Source organism: Centrocercus urophasianus, unplaced genomic scaffold, assembly GCF_019232065.1.
Source record: "Centrocercus urophasianus isolate 14NV4802_14NV808 unplaced genomic scaffold, USGS_Curo_1.0 seq_29, whole genome shotgun sequence".
NCBI classification, from domain to species: domain Eukaryota; kingdom Metazoa; phylum Chordata; class Aves; order Galliformes; family Phasianidae; genus Centrocercus; species Centrocercus urophasianus.
In genome coordinates this window covers 12,666,296-12,681,545 of record NW_024884855.1, presented here as the reverse complement: position 1 = coordinate 12,681,545, position 15,250 = coordinate 12,666,296, and the positions used below count along the sequence as shown (strand labels likewise).

At 43.6% G+C, this 15,250-nt stretch overlaps 2 long non-coding RNA genes across 2 annotated transcripts; both read left to right on the top strand.

Moving 5' to 3' along the window:
• Window positions 1–29: 29 nt before the first annotated feature.
• LOC122165399 lies at window positions 30–3,911 on the top strand. Its single transcript, XR_006170462.1, has 2 exons — window positions 30–231; window positions 2,045–3,911. It is a non-coding gene; the product is annotated as an uncharacterized LOC122165399 (long non-coding RNA).
• Window positions 3,912–4,199: 288 nt separating this feature from the next.
• On the top strand, window positions 4,200–10,498 carry LOC122165400. The gene is made up of 2 exons (XR_006170463.1): window positions 4,200–9,093; window positions 9,234–10,498. It is a non-coding gene; the product is annotated as an uncharacterized LOC122165400 (long non-coding RNA).
• Window positions 10,499–15,250: the final 4,752 nt, after the last annotated feature.

Sequence of the window (15,250 nt, the reverse complement as noted above, 5' to 3'; positions counted from 1 at the left end):
CCCCCCCCCCCCCCCCCCCCCCCCGATGTGGCCTCTTGTTTGGCTCGTGGCGTGACCGTGATGAAGAAATGTTTCTGGGCGCCTGGCAGGGTGCTCTTTCTATGTCATGAGTCAGGATTTTGCCAACGGAAGGAGTCCGCGCAGCGAGAACCGCGGGCCGCCGCTCTCCGGACCGGGAAGCCGCCAGGGATCCCCGCTCCGCCCCGGGGAGCCGCCGGGCACCGGCACGCGGTGAGTCTCGCCCGCAGCCCGCAGGTGGGGCCGCTCCGCGGCGCCGTGAGCCGCGCTCCGCCGTGGGGTGGGGCCGTTCCGCTCCGTTCCGCTCCACTCCGCTCCTCTCCGCGCGGGGCCGCGCAGCCCCGGCCGCCTCCGTCGCTCCCTCCCCGCCGGCGCCGCTTCCCGCAGCCTCGCGCCCACGTGCCGCAGGCCGCGGGACCGCCGTGCCAGGGGCCGCCGGAGGCCGCAGGGCGCTGCAGTGCGGTGCGGTGCCGAGGGGGCGCGGCCCCGCTGGAGCCACAGGTGTGCGCCCGGCGCGGGGCGGCCATCGCGGCGGGTCGCGGCCGTAGGGCGTGCGGGTGAGCTGCTGTCTGCGGCGGCGCTCAGACAAGCCCGGCGACGCAAGGAGAAACGAGTCCGTCCGTTGCCGTTGCTGCAGGCCCGCGTTTAACTGCACCGCGTAGTCGGAACGTCCGCAATCTACTTCGTGTTTTTCTTTCGAGATGCGTTTGCTGAGCACGCAGTCCGGCTGGCACAGCGTTCCTTGGCTCCGGATTTGGATTTCCAAAAGTAGCATAAATGTAGTAGTGGCTTTTCAAGCACCATAATTCGTTTCTTTAACGTATCTGACAGCATTTACCTACTTCGGCTGCTGACTGTAAACTATAATGCTTTTAAACTCGGTATTTATTTAGAATTACTGTAGGAATTATAAACGGAGGATTTAGAAAATACGTTCCCTTTGTGTGCAGAGCTCTCCTCATCCCTTAAAGAAGTTCTGGAGTAACGCAGTGCTGAGGGCAGTGCAGTGCAGACACAGCTGAGCAGCAGCTGAGCGGCCGCGCTCGGCTCGAGTGAACGCTGTGCAGGGCGGTACCTGTAAGCCAGCGGGAGTCACTGCTGACACCTCCTGCAACCGTTCCGCTTTAGTTTGTGATGCAAAAGAACAGATAAACACGCTGCTCCTTTGGAAAGATGTAAATAGATACTTTGGGTGCTGACTCTGCAAATCTGCTGCGCTGGGTGAGTTTAGTGTGACTTTATGGGCGCTTACAGAAGGTCCTGCTTAGCTAAACAAACAAGTCCTGACGTATGAATAAGACTGCATAGCATCTGTTAGCAACTCCAGAAAGCAGTGTGTGCGTTGTGACTTGGATACAAGTCTCATTTATCTGTTCACAAATTAGCGACTCATAAGCAGCAATTCTCTCAATTAATTGGGCAAGCTTACAAAGATACCTGACTGACAAATTGAATCTCAGAAGGCTGTGGTTCCAGAGTCGGGGTTTTGGGGGCGAGATGAGCTTATGTTTTATCCAACTGGCCCACAAAGTCCCGCTTTTGGTGGTCACTTTGTTCTGCAAAAGAAACCAATGTGTTCTGGTCTTACAGTGGACACTAAGCTTAGCGCTGAGCTGCTACTGCACACGTGAATACACAGCAGCATTGTAACTCACACATTCCAGCAGCAGCAGAGATCACCTCTGCTCTGCTGCTCATGGAGTTTTTCCTGAAGGCTCTTCAATCGAAGCACATCTTTTTGCACTATTTCAGTGAGGTGTGCTTCACATTTTGTTAAGCAAACAGCTAGATTTGATTTTTTTCAGATAGACTTTATCTCGTTCTCTACTGACAATAAAAGAAATGCGCATGTACTCATTCAAGTGCAGTTAACACAGTTATGAAGCGTGTATGACCGTGTAAGTGGCTACTGAATGCTCTGAAAGAACAGTGAGAGTTCTGTAGGCCTTTCTCACCCAAAATTGTTCATCACCTTCTTTCCCATCGCTATGCCTGCATAATGAGCTCCTGTTTCTCTCATGTACAGTAAAATGGACAGTTTCTACTGTGATGGATGGTGAGGGTGGCCCCAGCACCACTGCTCCTAGAGCGTCCTGCAGTGCCCAGCATCAGCACTGAGACAGCTGGGATCCGTTTGTTTGAAAAGCAAGAAGCAGTTTAGAGAAGATGAAAAGATGGCAGTATGTTTGGAATCAAAATCCATTTTTCTTGAGAAAGAAACTGTCACAAATTATTGAAAAGATAATATTTAGAAAGATCAACTCCAATTATTTATTGCATTCATCATCTGTAAAAAGTTGAAAGCCTTACTAGCTGTTTTCTAAGTAAAATAAATTAAAAACTCATTTTTAGAATGACTTTTCAGCATTGCTAAAAAGCAATAAAGCAATAAATTCAGCAAAGCTTTAAAAAACAGCTTATGTACAGTGAAGCAGCAGAGGGTTTTCCAGTGTCTTCTGTCTCTCCACTTCACAGAATCATAGAATCACAGAATCACAGGACTGTAGGGGTTGGAAGGGACCTGCAGAGATCATCGAGTCCAACCCCGTGCCAAAGCAGGAATGTTGGACACTGAGGTTGGTTACTGAAAGCAGTGAGATCAGAACCGGGTGGCATGGCTGGGGGATTGCTCTGTGCCCTGAGTTCTGAAGCAGGGCCTCAGCATCTGACATTCCCTGACCACATGTTACCACAGAAGAGTTTTGTGACTGCCCTCCAATACGGCCATTGGGAAGGAGAGGGTGGCGGTGGCCGGAGTTTGGCTCCAAGCCGTTCCTCAGTCCAGGCTGTGAGGTCAGTCATCCCCCCTACGAGGCTGTCTGGAGTTCGTCCAGGGCAGGAAGGGGGCAGCCGTGCTGTGATTGCTGGCCTGTGCCTTGCCCTTCCCTCGCCCTTCTAACTGTACGCATCAGCACTGCTCGCCTGCGCAAGGCCTGCTCCACGCACCGAAAGAGAATCTGTTCAGATGCGTCTCACAGAGGTATCATCACCTTTTTTTGTCATATCTGCTGGTTATGAAGGAAAAAAAGACCCAGTCACATTTTAAAAAATTAAACATTAGAGGAAAAACGTTGCTCTGATGAGGAAGCTGCACCTGTGGGGAAAGAAGTGGCATGAAAGCGGTTTTATTACGTGTATAAAGCCGCTTCAGAACATGCAGCTCGAGAGTACAGCATTCTGGTGAAATGGGGGACTTCAAGTGAGTTTAAGTCACTGCTTGCCCTGTTCTCAGTGCAAATTAGTTAATAATTCATTGCAGTGTAATATGCTTTTTTCCCCAAGAGATGCAAACATTTAGGGAATTTGGTAAAAGCACAGGCATGGCAAAAAGAACAAAGAATTGGCTTTCCTGCCTTTGCTGCAGTCCAGCAGCCGGGCTGCTCCTCGGTGGCCTCTGGGTGCACAGGTGGCCTCTGGTTGTGGATTTCTTTCAGGGCTTTTCTACAAGATGCACAAAGTAAATAAAGACAATAGGAACACAAATAAAAGCACATCTGTTACCGAGGTACTGCAGGATGTTCCAGGACTGGCCCACGAGGGTCAGTAATAGAATGTAGAATGTAGTGATTTTACAGCTGGGATATTTCTATCTGTTATCTATTGATTCTGTTGGAAACATCAGTCTGTAGAGTCATCAGAACCTCAGTTTTTACTTTGTTGTTGCTGCTGTCCATGTCGAAGTTTTCTTTTGTAACAAAAGGCCTTTCTGAAAGCAGGCAAGCAGCACGCAGCCCTGGCAGCAGGCGCATGGGTGCTGCTGGAAGCCACAGGAGCTGCATCAACTCCAAACCAGGAGCTGCAAGATCACAGTAGTGTTTCTGGAACATGGGGACAGAAACAAACAAAGACCAACTGGATTATACAGCACGGCGTATTAAATAACATATGAGGAATTGGTTGCTGTTGTTTGTTTTTTTCAACAACACTGTATTCTGCATGTTGTGCTCAATGGATCCATTGAGGAATCTGCCCGCTAGGTGGTAGTTAGTGTGTAGTAGTGGTGGTAGTTACTTTAAAAGAGAGGCTTGTCAACTGAATAGGCACAACAGTCCCAGTGTGCTGCTTTGCTATGGAGATTTGTAAAGAAGCAGTATGCAGCCTTGACCAAGAGGGATTCCCCTTTTTGTTTGTACTCTGAGCACACTCTCCATGTATGGGAAACTGCCCACATGACTATACATAAAACATTTTGAAATGCTTTAAAACAAAACGTAACAGCTGTGTGATTTTATCATGTATCCCCTTCTGCTACAAACCTAACTTTGCACCGTTACTTGAAGCAAATACTTAAAAAGCAGATGCAGGTCAACATTCATGTTGATTATTCCGCTTTATTTTGAAATTCTGGCTAGGTGAAAGAACAAAAATAGCCCTACAATTCTGTGCAGCTCCTCTTTCTGGCTTTCCAGCACTGTCAGCGTTTCCAAGGGAACTTCATCAGAATTGGCTTTGGGGATGGACAGAACCATTCAGTGCAGCCCAGGTGTATGGGCGAGGGATTGTTTGGAAAACCACTGTTTTCCTGAAAACTCCTGTTTTACTGAAATCCTGAAGTATTGTTGGAAAAGTGTTTTAACTCAAAAAAAATTGCTTGACAGTTTCATTCTCAATGTTCCACAGCAGTCACCACCTCCTGCATGGCTCTTTACCGCAGGGAAAATGAGGGACTTTTGGGGGCAGGTGTGTTTCCATTACACTATCATAATGCCCCTAAAAATCCTTATTGCTCTTGCAGTATTCTTCTGTGTTGCTGGGCCTGGAGTGAACTACTTGAAGACCTAGCTTCTAAGTACAGCTTCTCTCTAAAAACACTTTAAAAGAGCAACTGATTTTCTTTTATTTACCTTATTTTTGGTTGTGTTTAATGTTGCTTGAAATATAATAGCAAGATATGCCACCAGCTGTTGATAAACAGATGTCATTAAGTCATAAATGCAAGGGACATGCTGGTAACTGCACGGTGCTTAGCGAAAGGAACACACTTTGGCGTAAGAGCAAGAGCTGCACTCTGTTGGTGCAATGAGCGTGTTTCTAACTTAAGAATCCAGAATGTGTGTCTGAAAACTGTCACAGATTTTGCACAGATTTGAAGGAATTTGTTACAGCAGACCTCACTCTGAATGTTAACTGCCAGTAGCAGCACACTTCAGGCTATTTATCAAATAAAAAGATCTGCCCAGTATTTTTAGTTTGATTAAATGCATGCACCCTCCAGTATTCCAATCACACCCCTCAAAGCCCCAAATAAAGAAATTTCTCGAGTGTTTCTCATTTTTTCAGCAGGAAAATCTCATGGGTTAAGTCGTATCCTGCAGGTCACAAGGGGAGCTTGCTGGTATGACCAGAACCCCAAGCCCTCGATGCTCAGATAGATGCTGCAAGAAGAAAACCACTGTCTTTCAATTCAATTACTGAATGAGCTCTGCCGCACAATATTGTCCTCACAGACTTGCTCAGAACATGCTTACGTATCCATTCCCACATGGAAAAGCATTTCAGATGTGTGTCCGGGCAGAAAGCAGTAGAAAAGCTAGACGTATTAATTCTAAATGTGCCTATCACTGCCTCAGTGTTTCTGTTCGACTTGTTGATCACAAAGTGATTCCTGGCACCTACTAATGTGAATGAAAGATGCTGGCTTAAGGCCTGTGCAGCCCTGAAAATGACCAAAATCACTTAGAAAGTATTAGATAACTGAATTATTAATGTTGTGAATAAAGGGGTTTGATCAGTAAACTTTTAATTTCCAAGTAATGCTCCCAAAGACTCTGCAGCTGTGTTAAAAACGTGTGAGGCTGCACAGATTCTGTCATGTTCTGCAGTATTTAACATCTGCAGAGGGATCACTCCCAGAGCTATAATTTTTATCACCTTTATATAAAAGAGACTTACTGGAAAAAGACTGGAATTCTAATTACTTTTTAGGAGTCCTCTGGGGGACTGCACTTATGACAGCGCTATATAAGAGCAGTGCGATAGATTTGAGCATTAAAGCTGATATGATTTTGCATTTGCCCTATGTTATATTCTCACATGACACATAAACTGTTAAGAATATCAGAAAAAATGTATTTTTTAACATAAGCCATCTTTCATTCAACTGCTTGGAGATGCAGCCTGTAGATTTCAACAGCTGATTCTTACAACCACGCCTACTTAAAGTCAGTCTTTAGACTGTAGCAAAATCAAGATTTCCCCTGAAATGTGCATATTTAAACGTGTTTATCACGTTACACCGCTGTTGAGAAAAATATTTCTTTAGAGCTGGCAGCCCTGAGCGTAAATTTAAGGAGGGGAATCAAAATCAGTTTGTGATTTATCCTTAAAGATTCAAATTCAAGTACTTGCTTCAAACTGTGTATCTTAACTGCTTATATGATTTTGATTAGAAATAGCATGTTACAAAAAGCTCAGGACTTGGTACAGCCCCAGAGGAAGGACTGCAGCACCCACCTGCAGACTGCCTGCTGAAACAACAGCGCCTTGCGACCGGCTGCGGACAGCCTGCAGTACAAAGTGCTCTGCCAGTGGTCATTGTGCTGCATGGTTGGTTTTTTAAGTATGAGCAAAGTGAACGTTTCCCTTCGACTCTTCAGGATTTTGGTCTCTTTCAACTACAGGAGTCGTTAACAAGGACCAATGGATTCGTCACACTGATCTGAATGCTAGAACAGCAACAAGTAGGCAGTAGTTTTCAAATAGCACTTCCACAGTAGAAAATTTATTAAATGTTTGTTATGTGCCAAGAAATGAGTAATACGAGAATACTTTCATTCTTTTACAGAATGGAAGAGCGCTACCAGCATTTTAGGTTTTTATAGATGTATTGTTTTTGTGACCACCAGCAGCCTCAAAATAGATAAACAAAAATAGCAGAAAAAGACACAGAGTTGTTAAGTGGACAGCCTGTATAAAGCAGAGCAATCCTCTGGCTTTTGTGTTGAGTCTGACCGTTATTATCTCAGTTACAGTAGTGTCTCCACCGTTACCTGTGCTGATTATTGCAACGCTACTCAGAATACAGCAGCAGATCCAGTTCTGCACTGAACTGTGGCACTATCGATTCTGCTTCAGTGGGTGTGGAGGGGACACCCAGCACCCCAGGGCATGTGGCCACATCAGCAATGGACGCAGAGCTTTAGCACAGGAAGCACTGCTGCACCTGCATCGCAAGAGAGCTGTTCAGAAGAGCTAAGGTACACCATGTAGGCCTGGCACGTGCCAGGGAGGTGCCGAAGGCCTTCAGTGGGACGAGGCGAGGTGAGCTGCTGCATGCACTTGGCTGGGCCCAGCGAGGACTGCAGCAGCAGCTCCCTGCAGAACGCCGATTCCTGCCATTTGGGGCCGCGGCTCAGGGCAAGTCTGCTCTGGCCTTAACCATAATATCTTCCTACACCAGCTTTATTCCTATCTCCTCCTTTGCTGATCACCCTGTTAACAAACAGAAGCTTCCAAGAACTCAAAAAAAAGAACCAAAAAAACCCACAAGGCAGCTGTTTCAAGGCATTCCTGCCAGACAGGAGACAGCCGCGGCTGCGATGTGCTGATAACACACCTTGTGCCAACATCCCACTACGGAATGCACGCGTGAAAAAGCCACACCAATTAGTAAATTCAAGCTTCTCCATTTTCTCCAAAAGCAGGACGCTCAGTGCAGTGCCCTGAAACGCAGATGCTCATACAGTGCAGGGGAGAATGAATGCATGCCCTTGCCAGGACTGTGCAATGCCTGGGCACTGCAGCAAGTGCTCTGCGAACGTGGGGGCTGGAGGGCAGAGCCCAGCATTACTGCTGTCTGGTGGGCCTGGTTATGTGGACTTTTTATCAGAAGCAGCCTGCAAGGAAGCAAGAAATGGAGAGCCACTGCACTGTGTTTCTGCTGGCCAGTCTCCCTAAGAAAACCTCCTTGGTCAGTGTTAATTCTGCGCCATATGTAACAATACCTGTAACAGCAAGTTTATCTTATTTTAAAAGTTAACTTTTTCCAGTGCAGCATAATAATGGATAGCATTAACATTAGCATGTATCCCAAGGATGAATTCTCACTTCTTTTTATTGATGTCACAGCAAAGAGGAAAGAGTACTTTCCTGTTTCGCCTATGAAACACTGAACACCACTCCCGTTTTTCACACTAGCACATCTAAATGCAGCAGGGGAATGGGCCTTTGCTCTGCCATTCTGCAGAATGCTGACATACGTGTTTGGCATTAGGTGTTAGAAAAACTGGAAAGAAGGAAGAATAATTTGAATATCTTTTGGAACTTTTTTTTTACTTCAAGCTGTAACTATTCATTAACAATCTTTAGCATTAGAGTTTAGAAAATGTGCTTATTCATGTAGAAAAAGACATGGGAATGAAAAACAGAACAGCACCGGAGTCCCATTAGGCTGCAGACCATTGCCAGGGTCTTCTTGCAGGAGCTTTCAGTTCTGCTGCTTGTTTTGAGTGGGGCAAAAAGATAAACATTTTCTTGTTGCAAACACTGCCATACGTGACAAGTTGATAAGCAGTATCAAGAGTTGTGCCAGAGGTTTATTAGTTCACTTGAACAGCATGGAAATGTGAGGAAAAGTTTTGTGCAGCTGAAAAATGGAAAACCATCAGTCAGTGCCCAAATTGATCTGCGGAAAAAAGACATTTTCTGTCCTCAGTAACCAGAGCTTTCACTGCTGTGGACACTTCATCTGCTGTCCTCAATGAATCTGCCTCCTTTGCACAGCCTACACCACCACGGCTGCGGTACGTGTTTTCAGCTGGTGCAGATACACATACAGGAATACAAATTACAGGAATATAAATACAGGAATATAAATTCTGTACTGATACTCACAAGCGACTATGCCACACATGTGATAAACAGAACTTCACTGGTGACTTCACTAGATGAACAATAAGCATTTTCTGCTGTTTGTCTTTTCGCTCTGGGGACACTGTGGCCACGTTTCCACGTTTTTGCCTTTTCTACTAAAATTAGGCACTGTGTATTTGGACATGGCACAAAAGTGCTGCGATGCGTTCTGCTGCACGCCTCCGTCCAGCGCTCCCTAAGATCTTTCCTGCCTGTTTTTGTTCTGTAAGTACAAACACCTTGAAACACGCTGTGTTTGCGTTGATACTGTCACTAACTCTGGATTTGAACTAAAATTAGCAAAAAATATAGAGATCCTGCCTTACATATCCCAAATATCACTTTCCATTATGTTCTCGTAACAGTGCACAGCTGATAGAACAAGGAGAAACACAGAGATGATGCACAGTGATGCATTATGCACAGGGCTGCTGGCAGAAATTTGAGGTGAGCATATTAATTATGAATAATAAAAGCACAAAGAAAAAGCTTCTTCCTGCATCACGGGAGAACTTTTAACCTTCCAACTAAGGGCATTTTTGTGTATCTCACTGAAAAGCTATTTTACAAAATGCTTATTTTTTTTTTCCTTACAAAAGTAAAGAAATACTATTTCTGCAATCCTTTTCCCCACCAAGACAGGCTTTTAATCACCACTGGCATTTATAATATGGCAACTCTTATGGCTCTAGAGAAACAACAATCCAAAGGAGAAAAGTGTGACATATTTTGCCTGGAAAACGTTGTTACACTGACAAAGAAATATGAAGAACGTATATTAATATCCTGTCTCACAATATGGGGTAAAAGCAAAAAGAAAACCAGGAGAGAGAGGTGAAATACATACTTCTGCAAGATGGTCAGTAAATAGAGGCAAAATAATTATTTGCAAGACTTCAATGATTCCTACATGCCTGAAGGAGGACAAGAATAGGACTTTCTTCAGGATTTGACAATTGCTGGGCTCTGTGGAATGTAGATACCTTTGCCCATTTGTATGAGAACGTGTCCTTTGCCTTGGTTTCCCTCCGAGAGCTCGTAAGTGAATACATAGGAAGGCTTTCAGGACTTCCCTCCTCCTGTATTTGCACACATACAGGAGATGCACGTGCAGGATATGTATCAGAAGGAATAAAAAGGTGTCAGCAACTGACCTTGCTGAGAGCGTCATATGAGTATGGATGTTTGGTGAAAATAAACACGCTCCTGTCTGTCTTGAAGGAAATACAGCAGTGGCTTTTTTTTCCATTCTCACCGTTCTCAAACACCAAATACCATTCAGCTACAAGTGAGGAATTGTCTGTGTGCAGGTGCTTGGCTTCATTGAAAACATACACTTTTCTTGGTGGCTGAGCTGTTCACCATATTCACATCAGCCTACTAGAGGCAGCTCTGTCTCGCTTTTTTTTCACATGCTTGTAATGAGAAGAGATGAGCAGCCTGGCTGCCTACAAAGGTAGCAGTGTTTGTAAAACAACAGAAGAACAGCAGCACTGCAGGGCGCAGGCTGCCATACACTGCTTCTGCTTTCTTACGACAACAATCTTGTAACTTCAGCTTTGGGTTGCAGAAACTACGGCTGTCCTGGCAGCATCCCATCCTTTTTTCACCAAGGGGGGCAAAAGAAGTGTCCATCTCTAAAGGTCTGCTTCCGCTTCTTACCGAGGCACGGTGCACGGCTGAAATTGAAGAAAAATCCTGAAAGATTTAGATTGTAATTTGTGAAACTGGTTAAAGTATTGTGTGGAAACTGACTTTCGTAATGCAATCTGTCTACTTTTTCTCCAAATGTCACAAAAGAGAATTAAAATTTAAATGCACTGCTATGTTTTGCAGAAGATTAAAAATTACTGTTCTTTGAGCAGATTCTAGCAGCAGTGATGGAAATTGCTTTATATACTGCAATGATTTATACTTCTTCATTGTATAATTTGTTTTATTCCCAATGCAACTCAGCAGGATTACAAAGGCACGTATGAATAAATATGAATTTGAGATGTTGCAACTGAGTGCAGGAGCACAATGATGGTAATTCTTCCCCGCAGATCAAGAAGCTTTAAACGTACATTTCCCTCAACAGAACAGTTGGATGTTACCGAAATGACTACTGTGCCTACAAGTGCCCTTTGCAGCATCATTCCCTCACTGATCAAACCATCACTGTTGGCCCAGCACATAAACCAATGCAAAGTACTGCCCAGAAAGAAGCTTGCTGTTACCTGCCTATGCAGTTCCCACAAAAGCTGCTGCTGAAAATTCTCTCCTATCAGATGTTTCTGCACTGTGAATGCTAAGGAAATGCTAGGGAATTTGACTGCATGATTTTTAAAGAAACCAACAGGATCATCAGATTTACACAATGATTACAGTTCTGCTTGCTAATATTGATCCTCCCTTCAAAGGAAATGAATGCAAAACAAGACTGGAGTTATAATACACCAATAATGTTTTGCTTTTCTGAAAAAGTAATGATAGCTGGTGCTTTTGTATCTATTTCCTTATCATCTCTGAAATATAAGTAGTTAAAACCCCAACATAAGAATAAAGAGGGATGACAGAGGTGGCAAAGTACCTCGATGTGGATCTAAATATAACCAAGGTTGTTTATATCGGTGAGCTCTACCAAAGGATATGTGCTTATGCGGCTTTCTTGGTTGGGGAGTCAGTTTGCAGTGCTCCCATGTATTGTATCCTTTATTGTTCGTATTTCAAAGGTCATTTTTGCAAGATTCTAAACCAATAAATCAAAAGCTAAATTATTATCTCAGTAGCAGAAATGGAGAAGCTGTAATATTGAGGTTGACTGACTCTGTCAAGTAGATGTTTATTATTAGAAATAGGATTAGATTTCATGTCATCACTCCAAATCTTGTACCCAGTCTTCTTGCACTGGCGACCTACCGTAATGTACTGCATGTTAATGTACTGCATGTTAATGTGACCATTCTGAAGCGGTTAATACCCGGGGAGGAGCTATTTCCTGAGTTGCCAGGTGAATGACTAAACATTTCCTAAGGCTCACTCAAGACATGGAAGACAAAATATCTGTCGTTGTTTGTCACAGTTCATATTTCTGCTGCTTCTCAGACGTGCTGTGATTCATCTCTGAGGAATACTTCATATACTGTAATTTATTTTTCTATCACGACACTCGCAGTTTGCCAAAACAGCAATTTCCCTTGTGCTGTCTGAGCATTGCTAGCTCTTCAATCAAATGTATTCTGCCTGTTTCCATCCCTGCTCTCTGTCTCAGTTATTGTTTTTGCGAAGATAAGAAAACCCCATTTTTACCACTGGAGAGCCAGGCTGCTTAGGTCACAAGATTCTCTTGGCTTAATCCCTGAGTATGAATCACAAACTTTCCCTACGAAGTACTGGCATTCTTCAGATGATCAAGCCAGCTTACAAAGGCTTCCAGAGCTTTCCGCATTAATGATCACCATGTTTAAAGCATCAAAAGCAGGAGCTGATTAAGAATTAAACTGTTTATTCTTACTTTTCCCATTTCCTCTGTTTCCTACACTTACGTGGCTTCGAAGTGTAAACAGCTGTGATGCAACTCACGTCAAAAGCAGTAATATGAAAAATAGGATGAAAAAGATAAATGAGACAAAAATATTTGTGTGAAATACAAGAAACAGAGTTACACTTTCTGCAATACATGGCTCAGAAATAAAATGTATATGCCCATGTGGCTCGAGTTAACAAAAAGCATTTCTCTCACATTTAATATCAGAAATGCTGGAGGTAGCCAAACAACCATTCACAGATGATTTACAACCCCTGCTGAAAAAAAAAGTCATGCACTATTGAGACATCACAGTAAATGTCATATAATTCTATAGGCATTATGTGAAGGTATAGATAAAATGAAGACACCCCCCAAAATCATTTCTTGAGATGTGAAAGTGGAAAACAGAATATTCATTCCAGATGCAGAACACAGACAATTGCTGAGATAAGACTGGACACTAGTGAGCACATAACCCTGGAAACATGAAGGTCCTGGGCAATTCAAGACAGGTGTTGTATTCCTGCACCACATTCAACTACTAGATCTGATAAAAGGAGACCAAACTTGAGCCCATTCACTTTGGCTACCAATGAGATTTGTGAAACTTTTACCAGAACAGCACTTCTGCATAAAAATGGAGGAAACTATCTGAACAACAGTCCTTTCTTGTATTATTTCCAGATTTGGTGAAAAACATTATTAAGACTAATAAATACATTATACAGTCACGCAAATTTTAAACTGAACTTTTTGGGCTATCGCTGTGACAAGCATTAAGAAAAGTTTAAAGTTCTCAGAAGCCATGCTAGGCAGCTGTTAACTCTTCTCCTTTTCCTCAGTGACTATTTTTTGCCTTTTCTTAAGGAAGCGTATGGATGTGGAAAAGGCCTGCTTAACAATTCAGACCAAAAAAAAGCAACCAAATGCTAACAGTTTGTGTTCACAAGACAGCAGAATGTCTTACCCTAACAACCATCGCCCTTAATTTTGATTTGCAGACTTCAAAATATGAATGTAAGTATTTCACTTCAGCAGGAGGGCAAAATTAAATCCTAAGGCAAAATATTTATGCTCAGAATACAAGTTCAGCAGTGGTGATGATGCAAGTTTAACATTTAACATGTATCTGCTTAAATTGTTTCATTTCCTTCTATGCTGTTGACGATTTTCATTTAGCTGCCTTTTTCATGATTGGATGATGTCTACCTTTAACTAGAATTCTTACCAAATCTGCCTCCCTACCAATCCAAAGAGCAACAGAGTCAATTCTCTGTTCAGGACAAAGATCTCAGCATGTTACTTTTATGTATCAGTAAGAGAAAAAACGATAGAGGAAACGAACCAGGAGAACAGAAAAACAAAATAAGAAGTGAAATCCAAGTTTCTAATGCAAAGATGTAATGCCAATAAGCCTTTCCAAAGAAACTGACGAGCTGCCAGCTTTTCTACCTGTTGCCTGGAAAACATCGCTGTGTTCACTGATGCTATCAATAAACCGGGTGTGTTCTGAAACAACTCTTTCTGAGTGGTGCCAGCTTCTGTGAATGGGGAGGGAGCTTTGCTCCTATAGAGCACCACTAGAAAGATGGTTCTGGGCAAAAAAGCAGGTATGGGGCAAGCTTGGTTAACTCATGTACACAAACTCTGTAAAGAAAAATAAATTAACAGTTGAAAAGAAAAACCTTGTTGCCTACAGATTGGTGGCAGGAAGCACAGGACTGTAATTTGCATCTCTGAGAACAGCAATTTGCAGGGCAAAAAGTCTTAATGGCTGTTTTTTAATACCCTATAATATCAGGTTTGTACTCTTGCCGATTTGTTTTCTTTAGAAAAATAAAAGACCAGTGTTTTGTAATATTTTCTTGCTAGATTTTTAAATAATTGTCATTACAGTTATCCATGCTACTAAGGATATTTGCATATTTGCATAACTATGTCAGTAAAAGGGCAGATCACACTAGCAAACTTCTCCCACATCGTATCTTGTTCAGCCCTCAGACACTAAGATTCAGTACAGGCTGTCTATTCTATTTAGCTCCTCAACAGTGCTCTGGTATCTCCTACTTGCTTTTCTGCCAAACTTTCACATTTCATGTTTATAGCAGAAATGCTGAGTCGTGGCCTGAAGCAGTGATGGAGCACCTGGTGGGAAGGCAGGGCAGCCCAGGGAGCTCAGGTGCATGCAATGCAATGCAATGCAATGCACTGAGTGATGGAAGGGTGGAACCAGGACCCACCCCTTCCCTGCCCTCACAGGCTGGCAGTGAAGGCAAGGGGATCCCATTGGAGATCCCTGTGTACCTGAGGTCCTCCAAAGGTCAGCAGTTTTTCTTCCTTTGTTTCTGCATCTATAGCTGCAGCCTTTGGACTTGGTCTCATTTTCTGCAGCCCAGGATTGTGCCACCCTGCTACTATTGCTGGCTGTACTTTCCATCACATTATAGCATTACAAGGGTTAAGGAAGACCTGGCTTTACTTCATCAAATCCCAGTTTTGTGCTCCAGCTGGCCGTGCTAAACTGGTCCTCTCAGATGTGAGGTCTTACAATCCTTTCTATACCACAAAAGGTCTGGATCACCTCATAAAACTACAAGAGGGACCTTGTTTCCAAGATACTTAGTAATTTTCACCAAAGGAAATATGGAATCCCAATAGATGACTCTCAAGTTTTCATTTTACTCTCAGTAGCTCCCTTACTTGTTTTGTATGCATCCTAAATAGCTTCCTGTCAAACCACTCGAAGTAAAGACATCGCTGTAAAGACTGAACTACTGCTGTAAGCACCATTCTGCTCATCCTTAGATTCAGAGCTCACCAAATCAATGCTGACCAACTTCCCAGCGACCAACCTTCCCAATGCTGACCAAC